Raw genomic sequence first — 11,652 nt, 5'->3', positions numbered from 1 at the left:
CTCGGAGACACACCCTAATATAAAGGAGCATAAGCAGAATATAACAGAATGGCCATCACAGCATTGCCAGGATCATGTGCATCTGAAGACAACATACAGGGCTTGATGTACCAAGACCTTGTTTGCTCGCCAACCGCCTGTGCACCACTCTTGGTATAGCTGGGTTCTTCTATTTCAGATACCCTGTGTTTTCTGACTTAAGTCCTCAGGTTATATGTGTGTCTGGGGTAGATTCCAGTTTACTCAGTATAGTTCCCATTTGTGGTCTCACCAATGCAGCCTCTGGAGCATGGCGTGGACCCTAAAGAGCCAGAATTCAGTGTCCCAGGATTCTGTGGCACCTGGCCTGCATTCCCGGGATACCCCAGATGCCCTAGGTCAGTTCTGCCCTCTCGTGGCATGCCACTTAAGACCTTCCCCCCCTAATGATCCCAAGATAATCCTTAGTTTCTCCTCCCTCCACCTCAAGGTCTTCCCTCCCCACCCTCCAACACACATGCACCTGTGTTTGCCCAAACTTGACCATTCCCTCTCCGCTTTCCTATGCTGCCCCTCCCATCAATAAATGGTGGCATTAATCAAAGGAAGACTCCCCTTAGGTATAGTCATTTTTAATTAGTTGGAGAAGAGGGTTATGGGAGATGCGATTGCACTTGGTAAGTTAAAGGAGGTTGAGTGTTGATAGGGTGGAGGAAAGAGGTTCCAGAGGTTATTGGGGTCGGGGTAAGGGAGGGGTATGATGAATGTACCAGGTCCATTATCAATCCTGTATATTTTGTAAGGAGAGTGCAGTCTTTCCATTGTTGTGCTTATAACCGTGGATTCCTGCACAACTCAGATCTATCCACCCCTTATGTGGCATCCTAGGGGGAAATTGGGCTATTATAGTGGATTTCCTAGGAAGAGGGGTTTCTGATCAGAGTAGTATCTAGCTTGTGGCAGCAAAGCCCCTGACAACCCCCAAAATGCCCATTTAGTTTCTTCTGGCGGGGTAATGAGTTTTGTGTTTCCTTTCTCAAAACAAAATAAGAACACTTCTACCAACCGCCTAGAACCCTGCTGTGGATTCCAACAACTACTTTATTTCCCTGGTGCTGAAACTCTCTCCAACTGGCTGGAGCTGTTTATTTGCAGGAGGGAGCTGGGCCTTGGGTGGGAATGTCACCACTGGGAACTCTCCTTCTCCTTGTGGCTGCATTTTCCAGCATCCAAGGCCTCCAAGCTACAGAGATGTATGTTGGATGCTCCTGAGGTACAGACAGTCAGCCCCAGCCACTGCCCAAGTCGCGAATCTGGTGATCGCCCAGCGAACTGTTCACGCAGGTCCAAGATCAGAGCCATCTTCCTCCTGAGTCCACTATGTGGCCCTTTGGGACTTCCTTCCTGCACGCAGACCTTGGAAACAGCATGTTGAGTGAAATCGGTAAAATAAGTCCGCTTGATTTTTGACATTTCTGGGTAAGTATGAAAGTTTAGAGTCATTTTTTCACACAACTTTTGAAATGACATTTTAAACTTCGGATTTTTCAGAAGCAATTCTTCACTGACTGTCAAATAAGTTTGGGCACAAAAATTGGTATGTGACATTGGCACTAATTGAAAATGTGCGAGCAATAAATATGTTGGGAAGGCTAGGTATTCCACTTGGTGGGTCAGGTTTCTAGAATATTTAAACTGAATATCCATAATTAATTTGACCAAAGTGACTTGAGAATTGAATTAATTTACTATCACATTGTTCCGCATTTCACATTTACAGCAATAGTAGAATATAGAGTATCTGGATATTTTATATACTCGTGACATATATCGAGCAATGATGAACCCTGAGGAACCTGATGATGTCCTTGATCTTCAGACTCTATGCACATAGAGAGGAAGTTCACATTGCATAATGTTTTGAGTCTAGGAAGAAAGAAAAGGGTACTGACCTCCTAGCCATTGGAATGCCAGGCAGAGAAGAGGGGGCTGGAATGGTGCTGGACAGGGTGGGATGCTATCTAATGAGCTGTGGGTGACCAAAGTCTCTGGGGCCAGCATGCCAGCAACTGGGATCCTATAGGTGGCTTTACCTTAGAGATGGGAGGAGGTAGAACTCCAGAGTATAATTCCAGCTCCCCTCCCAACAAGCTGGACTGGAGGCTAACTTGTGGTTTTAAGTTATCCTAAAATGGAGCACTTCAGTGCTCAGAGTTCACAGATTCCCACACCAACTGATCAACACACGGGCTGCTCTTATTATTCTTCAATATTTCTTTCTTTATCAGCACAGGAGAAGGTAGGGCAAGCGACTACAGTTTAAGGTTGAGAGCAGAGGTAGGACCTAGCCAACCTGAGCTCAGCAGAGGCCCTTGGATGATGATTGGCTGGGGATATGAGGGTAGAGTGGATCATGGGCACGGCAGACAATGGGGTATGCTCAGTTGAGGGACAGTTCAAGGACCTGGCTGGTAGCAAGCCTACCAGCAGCCACTCACTATGAGAAGCCCCTGTGCCCACAAAGCCACAAAGGGTGTTCGGGGTCATCAAAAGGCCAACCATCCTAAAAGCATGTTGAGGAAAAGATACAGAGGAAAGCCCAAGTATGGGGCTGGCTTGATTTTCTGTCAATTTGATCTATCTATGTGAAGGTAGAGGTCAAGTCCAACATGTCAATCAGGAGTAGCCTGGTGTGGTTTCCTTGGAGGCATGGCATTTTTGTAAAAGGGATGGAGGAAAACTAGCCTTTCTCTCCTCCCATTTTCTTCTTCCTTGACTAAGTCTCGTATCTCATATCCAGTGCCAGCAGCCATGTGGCCTGCAGACCTGGAGAGCTGTAAAAGTTCTAACATAGTCCTCATGGTCTTGGATTTGAACAACTCTCTTCTCACTGGATTTGCACTTCCAGCTTCCCCCTTTGCCTTTTGCTTCACCAGCCAGTAGCTGCATGAACCCGCAGGGTTTCCAGCTAGCCTGGGAACTATGGGTTTGAGTTTGACTGCGCTGTGCCACTTCCTTGATATACAATTCTTTAATCATATAAAGTTGCTTCTCATACATTTGTGAGTATTTCTTATTTTGTTTCCCTGGAAAACTCAGCCGAGCCCAATGGTGCTTGTGGCATCTGGCTCTGGCAGACTGGGCATCTTTCCCCTGCAGGCAGAAGTGGGGGCCAAGTTCTCCTAAGCTAATATGGACAATTTCAGGCTTCAGTATGGATTACGACTCAGTGTAAGGAAGACCAACATTTTCACAATCTCCTCAATAGGCAACATCATGATAAATGGAGGAAAAAATAGATTGAGTTGACAAGGATTTTGTCATACAATGCTTATGAAAGCAGCAGTCAAGAGATCAAAACATGTATTGAATTATGTAAATCTGTTGCACAAGATCTCTTCAGAGTATTGAGGAGCAAGGATGTTTCTTTGAGGACTAAGGTGTGACTTCCCCCAACCGTGATGTTCTCCATTGCGTCCTATGCATGCGATAGTTGGGCATTGATAAAGGAAGAGTGACTGTAGAGGAATTGATGCCATTGAATTGTGATTCTGGAGAAGAATATTGAAAGGTCCATGGACTGCTAAAAGGACAAACAGATCTGTATTGAACGAAGTAAGGCTACAGCGCTTCTTAGAGGCAAGAATGGCAAAACTTCATCTTACTTACTTTGGACTTATTGTTAGAAGAGACCAGTTTCTGGAGAAGGACATCATTTTGGTAATGTGGAGGAAACCCTTAATGAGATGGATTGACAGAGTGGCTGCCTAAATGGGCTCAGACAAGTGACTAATTGTGAGAATGGCGCAGGGATGTGCAGTGTTGCATTGTGTCATGCATAGGGTTGCTATGGGTCAGAGATGACTTGATGGCACTTAATGGCACAAAAACATGAAAGAGGGAAGGTTGACAGTACCAGCTTACCTCATCAGAGTACTAATGGGACAGCCACAGTTCAGGCGAGGGGAGGAAGTGATATGATCATACCCCGTTGCTCCATAACACAGATTTTTGCATCATGACATGATCTTTGGGATATAACTTTGTGACTAAGTGAGGAGTGGTTATAAATAAACTGTCTGAATTTGGGACTGCATTTCAATTATTTAATTATTCAGTTCACAAATACTTATGGAATTTCCTTTTATGTGCAGTAGAGATGAGTAGCAAGAAAGGTATATATATTTCCTAGCCTCAGTGTAATTTTCTGGAATATATAAAATATCCACAATTAATTTTACCAAAACGATTTTGAAATTAAGTGGACATAAATCAATACAAATACTTTGTAACATTAGCATTGAATATCCAAGGTTGCATTGTTTACTTAATAGTTTAGCCAAAATCTACAGAGCCAAGCCCCTCCTGAATTATGTATCCAGGATATAACAGGCTCACATGTAGCTTTTCCCTGACCTATATGAATAGAAGGGATCCTCTGAGAAGAAATTGATACTACTGCATGAATATGCTGTCATTGGGTGCCATTGAGTCCGTTCTGACAATATCATGCCATCTGAGGTAGCTACAGAATCTCTTTTCAATTTAAGAGGATTTAGAGTGAAGGGGTGGAGTTTAGCCTGTCAATCAGGTAGCAGCTTGATGACCTCATTTAGAGGTGCTAAGGAGATAAATAGCTCACTTGAAGTGGGACACATGGTCACTCCCTGGGAGACATTCCAGTTGACAAGACACATGGAGCTACGCTAGAGCCCTGGAGCTGAAGAAGGCACGTGGAGACCCCTGCCAGTGCTGAGATGCCTCTACTGCTACTGGACCCACAAGACTTTGCACCCACTCGACTGTTGTGATCTTCCTGCACTCAGCATTATTGCATGGCTTCATGAGTCCAAAGAGGAATTTATGGATTAGAATTGGCCATATGAGGTAATATTGGACTTATGGACTTGATCTGGACTAGGCTAGGGTGTTCTCCCAATATTCTGTTGCTCTTGTATCTAAAGCTCTTTCTTACAGACAATGAGTGTCTATGAATTTGTATTCTCTAGTCAACCCTGACTAGCACACCATCCTAACTTCTAAGGAACATTCTGGTTGTACTTCTCCTGAGAAAAATCTTTGTTCTTCTGGCAGTCCATGATATTTTCAGTATATTCTCATCCTACACCATAATTCATATGCACTGATTCTTCTATTTCATTTAAAACTTCTAATGAAGTTGATTCTATTTCATCTTAGAACTTCTCATGAAATTAATATCTTTATATTTTATGACTCTTAAATGAAGATAATTCATCAGATGTTATTATCATTTTTGTAAGTAAAAGGGTATATACATTAATATACAGGAGTAATAGCATCCTACTTATACTTCTTTGTGTCTTATTATAGTGTACGTACTACCAAAAGTTACAAGATAAGAAATGAGGGAATATTTTATTACAATTTAGTTAAAGGTATTTCTAAATTCTGAGTATACTTTCATCATTCCAAGCTCAAATTGTTTTCCCCTCCATTAATTAGACATGACAACATCACTCAGAACTTCAAAAGGTCCTTCATCCTAATTTATACTGAACTGCTTATTTATTTTAAACAGCTTCACTCCTTTTCATTATGGACAACCACTTTCTTCTCTATCGCAATGATTCACTTTTAAATACTCTTAAAAAAAGGAACTATAAAAGGGTAAAAAGGAAACACAGAGGTAAAATTACTGCTATGGGAAAAAAGCCTGATAAGGATATAGTATTGTTATCTTTAACAGTTTGATTACAATATTACCTTTCTACCTAAAAAACATGAGTGTTCCAACAAGGAAATGAATGATGACATCTGATTAGCCAGATGGCCCTGGGGAGGTAGCACTCTCAGTGCCAAGGCGTCTCTGTAACCCCTACAAATAGAGAAAAGTAGATTTAGAAAACGTGGATTGCTAGTTCACTGAGTATGACTTAATATTTTACGTAACATTCACAATTGTCTTAAAATTAGGCAGGAACGTATGAACCCACATTTCTATAGGTATCTTATATTATTTTAAGTATAACAGGACAAAAATGAAAGGAAAACCTATTTATATTTGTCCTCTATTCCAGTTTACAAGCAGCATTCCCTGAGCTAGAACAGTTGGTGGAAAGGAATCTCCTGAGTACAAAACAGCAACAGACTAAAATTATTTTCTGGTGTGTCACCTTCAAGCTGGTGCCGAATTCCTGTCTTCTCACCTTCTGCTTCCTTCTTGTCCCCATATTGTGCCTGTTGCCTTCAATTACATCAACAGTAACAATTTGTTTTCACTGGCTCACCAAAATCATGCAATTTCATTTGATGGTGGTTCTCCTTTTCTTGTATTCTTTAAAAATTAAAATGTATATGTTAAATGGGTTGTATATAGATTACAGGTAAGCTTGTGTCCTACTGGAATATGCTGTGCCAACTTCTAGACTTCAAAACCTGGTATTTATCAAGGTGTATGTCCCCATAGAAGCAATCTCTTCTGATATTTCTGCTTTAAACTCCACATCTTTTGTTTGCTGCTGTCAAATATCAGTTATCACATATTTCTGTGTCTCAAAGAACATTCATCAGTCATTGAACTGTAATGGTTCTGAGGGCAGATATTTTATTTTATATATGTAAGCAACAGTACCATATAGATGGAGCAGCATTTTGCTAGTAGTATTTTCTCAATAGATGTTGGATTCAACAGATACATTTGAAATAATCATTAAATTATTTTCCGTTAAAATGAATTTTAAACTTATACATGCTACATAGTAGAGGGACTACCGATTTGCTCATAAGAGCAAATCTTATTCCTCTTTATGTGGTTTTATCTTTAAAAACATGAGGAGAAACAAAGGTTATATGAATAATCATTACACTTGAAAAAAGAAAGTTATAAATTATTTGGGAAAATACTTAGTTTGATAATAAATATGATAGATTTAGCTCAATCATGCTTTAAAATGTGATCAGGTAAATCATTAAATATATTTCTACACAATTAAATTCAAGATTTTGCAACACATTCTATAATTTTGTCAAATAGCCCTTCAGTTTTTTTCTTAATTCAATATAATGGTTGAGCTTAAATATGTCAATCATCTTGAGAATCTCGTAGTATTTGAATCAAAATAATCATTATAATGATATGATCATTTCTACATTTAGTGTATATAGTAAACTGTAAGGGGTTGAGAATCAAATCTTCAAAATATTCTAAACTTTTTCTTTTTCTAGGACACTTGTGAGGGTCAAAGAAGTTATATTTTCTGATTCAACTCATAGGCGACAGAGTAGAATTGCTCTTTAGAGTTTGGGAGACTACAAATCTTCACAGGCAAAGAGGCTTTATCTCTATCCTGGGAATGACTGATCAGTGTGAACCATCAACCTTACACTTAGCAACCCAATGATAAACCCAGGTGCCACGATAGAGTCAATGGCAGTAACATATAACTGCTAATAGTAAAAAGAACTGCTGATTGTACAAAGTGCCACATTACATTTGTAAACAAGAGATCCATAAATCATAAAATTCTAAACATCTTATGTTTAATAGTATACTTTTAAATTTACTGAAATTTAATTCCAATTTACAGCCCATATTAAATAAAGAACATCCACATGAAAAGAGAAAAGTCAGTATGTTGTCCTATATAGAATCTTTCAACCACTCAAATGTTTCAAAATAGGATGATAACGAAGGTGGTGAAGTCTCCAAGAAGTTGCAATTTTATGAATCCCTGGAAATGTGATCGTGTCAGATGACTTTTCAGCAAAGATTTGGAGGCAATGAAAGCTGATCAGATAATCAGGTAAAGAGGAATGGCTACCTCATAAGTATTTGTTTTTCTGAACAAAATTATTGAATTGTGACAAAGCCCTGGTGACTTTGGGGATTTTGAGCTGGGCTGCTAACAAACACAGTCAGCAGTTGGACGTGTACGAGGTTCTATTCCAGTGGAGATCTATAGTCCCAGAACCCCCTGGGCTCCCTCCACTCTGTCCTGAGTCATCTATGACTATGAATTAACTAAATGGCCGTGAGAGTCACAGTCACCTTATAACAAGCCATTGAAAGCGAATCTAAACCATCCACTGGGGAATTTATGAGTTGTGTCCCTTAGACAGAGCCCCAGTGGTGCTATGGGTTAGGCACTGGGCAGCTAACCCAAAGGCTGGTGGTTCACACTTATCTACAGGTTCATGGAAGAAAACTGAGGCTGTTGGCTCTCATAAAGAGTTAGTCTCCGGTTCCTGACTTATAACACACATCAAAAAGACTCAGTCTTGTTCTGTGTACATCCACAATCATCACTCTTCCATGAAGTTTGGATGCTGGCAGATGGTTCAGGAAACAAGACAAATAGTGTAGCTGGTTAAAATATAAAGTGTATTTAGTGTATTATGTTTATATTAAAAATACAGATATCTCAACGGAGAAAAAAATACAATGAACTTTTCCACACATGAAAATAGGGTTTAAACTAAAATTTAAAATATAATGCAAGGGACCCAAATTTCAAATTCTACCACCAAAATTGTAAGTATAAAATATATTATCTTACCTCTACATGTATTTTGTCAGCAATATCTGTAAGCCACTGGTAAGAAATTGATTGAGGTTGAAAGTATGAAGTTAATATCAAGAACTAGGAATAGTCTTAGATTTTTATCTTAGTTCCAAGATACTTAAATGCCTGTAACAGATTCATGGTTGCTGGCAATATTTACCAAAATCATAGGGCAGAGAGAAAAGACGTTATTACTCATAGCATAGAAGAGTTATCTTTATATTCCATACATTTCTCTAACCCCCACGCCCCATGTGGGTGATGCAAAGTGACCCAGCAAGATGTTGGATATTCAAAATATGTTCATATAATGGGCCACAAGGAAATCTGCCTGATGTACACCCCAGAAGGGAACACTGTCTTTCTTAAAAATAAAAAGTAAATAAATCTGCATTATGCTATGGAAGGAACCATGCAAACATCATGAAAAGATTGTTCAAAATAAAGACCAGCAATGTGTCTACTCACAAGACATGCAAAAGTGTATGAGGCCAATGAAGAATGATCTCTCAACAAGAACTGTTCTTCATTTCTGCACTGCCACGGCTTCTCATGAATTGCTACGTGAGTATACCTTTATGGCAGCCACGCTGATTAATCAGAGAGACAGGGTTTGGGACCAAATTATTTTCATTTATCTCATGTAGCATTTAATTAAGGTTTCTAGCAACAGAATTTCGAGAGTAAAAATTAGGCCAATCTTCCATAATAACCTCAATCATGATGCCTCCAATCTCATAGCCAACGAGCTGAACACATCACTTAAAACAGAATCTACCCCAGAAAGTCAGATACATTTTTCCTTTGATTTCCATGTTGACTGTATGCAATTGGAAGGATGCAATCACAATTGCACAAACTCCACTTTAGCCTTTGTGGAGGCACTCGGGGTCAATTCCATCACTCAAAACAAATTTGAATTTAAACTAGCCTGAATGTCTTTGATGGATAAGAGGATAAGATAATAGTTCCCTGAAATAATTTTCTACCATTAAATGAAGAGGATTATTGAAAACTACCATTGTGAATTGACCATTTTTCCTCTTTGTTTAATCTTTTTGTTTTATTTTTTGGGAAGCTTATTATTGGATACTTATACATTTAGGGTTTTTAAAATTTGACTCATTTATAAATTATTGCCTATACTTTGTTTACATGAAAATATTTCTTGTTCTAGAATCTATTTTTTATCTTATAATAGTGTATATTATTGTTATGTATACACATTTTTCCATATTTGTACACTGTCTTTAAATTTTAAATGTGTTCTTCTGGACAACATAAATTTGAGTCATGCTATGGTATCCAATATGATGATTTCTCATTATAAATAAAATATTTAGAACATTTATGTGTAATGCTAGTTATCAAAAGTTTGTGTTTAAGTATATCCTGCTTCTAGATATGAAGGTAGACAATAAAATGCAAAAGGGAGTAAATGATAAAGAAAGTGGAAGAAGAAAAGAGGGAATGTAAACATTAAATAATACACAATGTAGTTTGAAAATCTATCATTAGGAAATTGGTACTTTTTTGTGATGATATAAATAAGAGGCTGGCAATTTGTCATCATTTACTATAATTCCATTCCCCCCACCCCCACTGAAGTATTATCTTCCTCATGTAGTAATTAATCAGAATGTGTATTGATTTCTGGTTCTCTCTTCTGTTTCATCAACTCATGTTCCAATATTACACTGTTAATGATTGTTGAAATACATGCTAACAGTTAGTGGTACATATTTATTCATTTATTTTTCTTCTCATCATAGGTTTGTCTAAGTTTAGTCTTGTCATTTACATATGCTTTGGGGTCCAGTTTGTTCATTTATACACACATATACTCCTCTGAGGGTTTAATACAGAGACTTGCTGAGTGTGGTGGGAGTTGAGCTGCGATCTGCAAAGTAAACAATTCAAAACCACCAGCCACTCCCCGGGAGAAAGATGGAGATTTCTACTCCCATAAAAAGATACAGTTTAAGAAACTCACAGGGGCCATTCTGTCTACCCTGTCCCACAGGGCTGCTGTGAATTAGCATCAAATTGATGGCAGGGGGTGAGGGACAGATTTGGGATAAATTATTTCCAAATCATTGTTTCCTATTGCATGAAGGTGAAATCGTTTTCTATTTTTTTGTCTCCTTAAACTCCTTTTTCAGCAAGATCATACATATTTTAGTGGCTTGTGTATTTCTTTTATTAGGTTAATTTTTAGAAATTATTCTTAATATAATTTATTTTCTAATAATGTCTTGGTAAGGTATAGAAAATCAATTGATTTCCTGTAGGCTCATAATCTCAGATCCAGCTATTTTGCAAAATCTGTTTCTCCATTTTATTGTTTGTATATTCTTTTACATGTTAAGAAACATGCTTATTAAACCCTGTTACCTCCAGGTAGAGGTAATTTACTTACTTTTTCCCTATATGTCTACTCTATTCATTATTCAACCCATATGTAAGCTCATATGTACAATTCATACGTAGTAATGCTGCCTTTGCTGTCCTTCAGTTAAAGTTCTATGAACTAATTGACCCAATCCAACTTCATTTAACATACATGAGGGGGGACCCTCCAGAACATGGAATTGCACTGGGTGGAGCAGACATTTTGTATTAAGCATTTTCCTGCTAGGTGAGGATCAAGGAACTCATTCTGAGTTAGTGCACCCAGTGGTGTCACCTGGGAAAATTCTCTGTGGTCACAGTGAATGTTTTTGTAAAAAAAGTTTCACTTAAATCTTAATTTTTGTGATGGCCAATTTAAGAGAACAGCATGTGACTGTGTAACTTTATTTCCTGCTTGTGAAAAATTCCACAGAAACTTTTTATGTTGAACACAACTTACAAAGAAGTCCGTCAACTTCCCAAACAAATGAAAATATCGACTCCTGCATTTGGAGTCATTCCACCAGGTCAGACTGTTAATCAAGCTTTCTATTTAGAGGTTCTGAAAATATAGTGTAACAGTGTGTGACAAAAAAGGCTTGATTTATGGCAGATGAGGGACTGCTTGTGCCACCATGACAATGCTCTTGCTCACATAGCTGTCTCAGTGTGCCAGTTTTTGGCAAAAAACAGCATGCCTCTCTTGCCCAGGCACCTTACTCACCTGACCATGCTTTGG

Source organism: Echinops telfairi, unplaced genomic scaffold, assembly GCF_000313985.2.
Source record: "Echinops telfairi isolate 266 unplaced genomic scaffold, ASM31398v2 ScPeMD7_23;HRSCAF=83, whole genome shotgun sequence".
NCBI classification, from domain to species: Eukaryota; Metazoa; Chordata; class Mammalia; order Afrosoricida; family Tenrecidae; genus Echinops; species Echinops telfairi.
The sequence above is the reverse complement of the archived record's forward strand: the minus strand, read 5'-3'. Positions refer to the sequence as shown.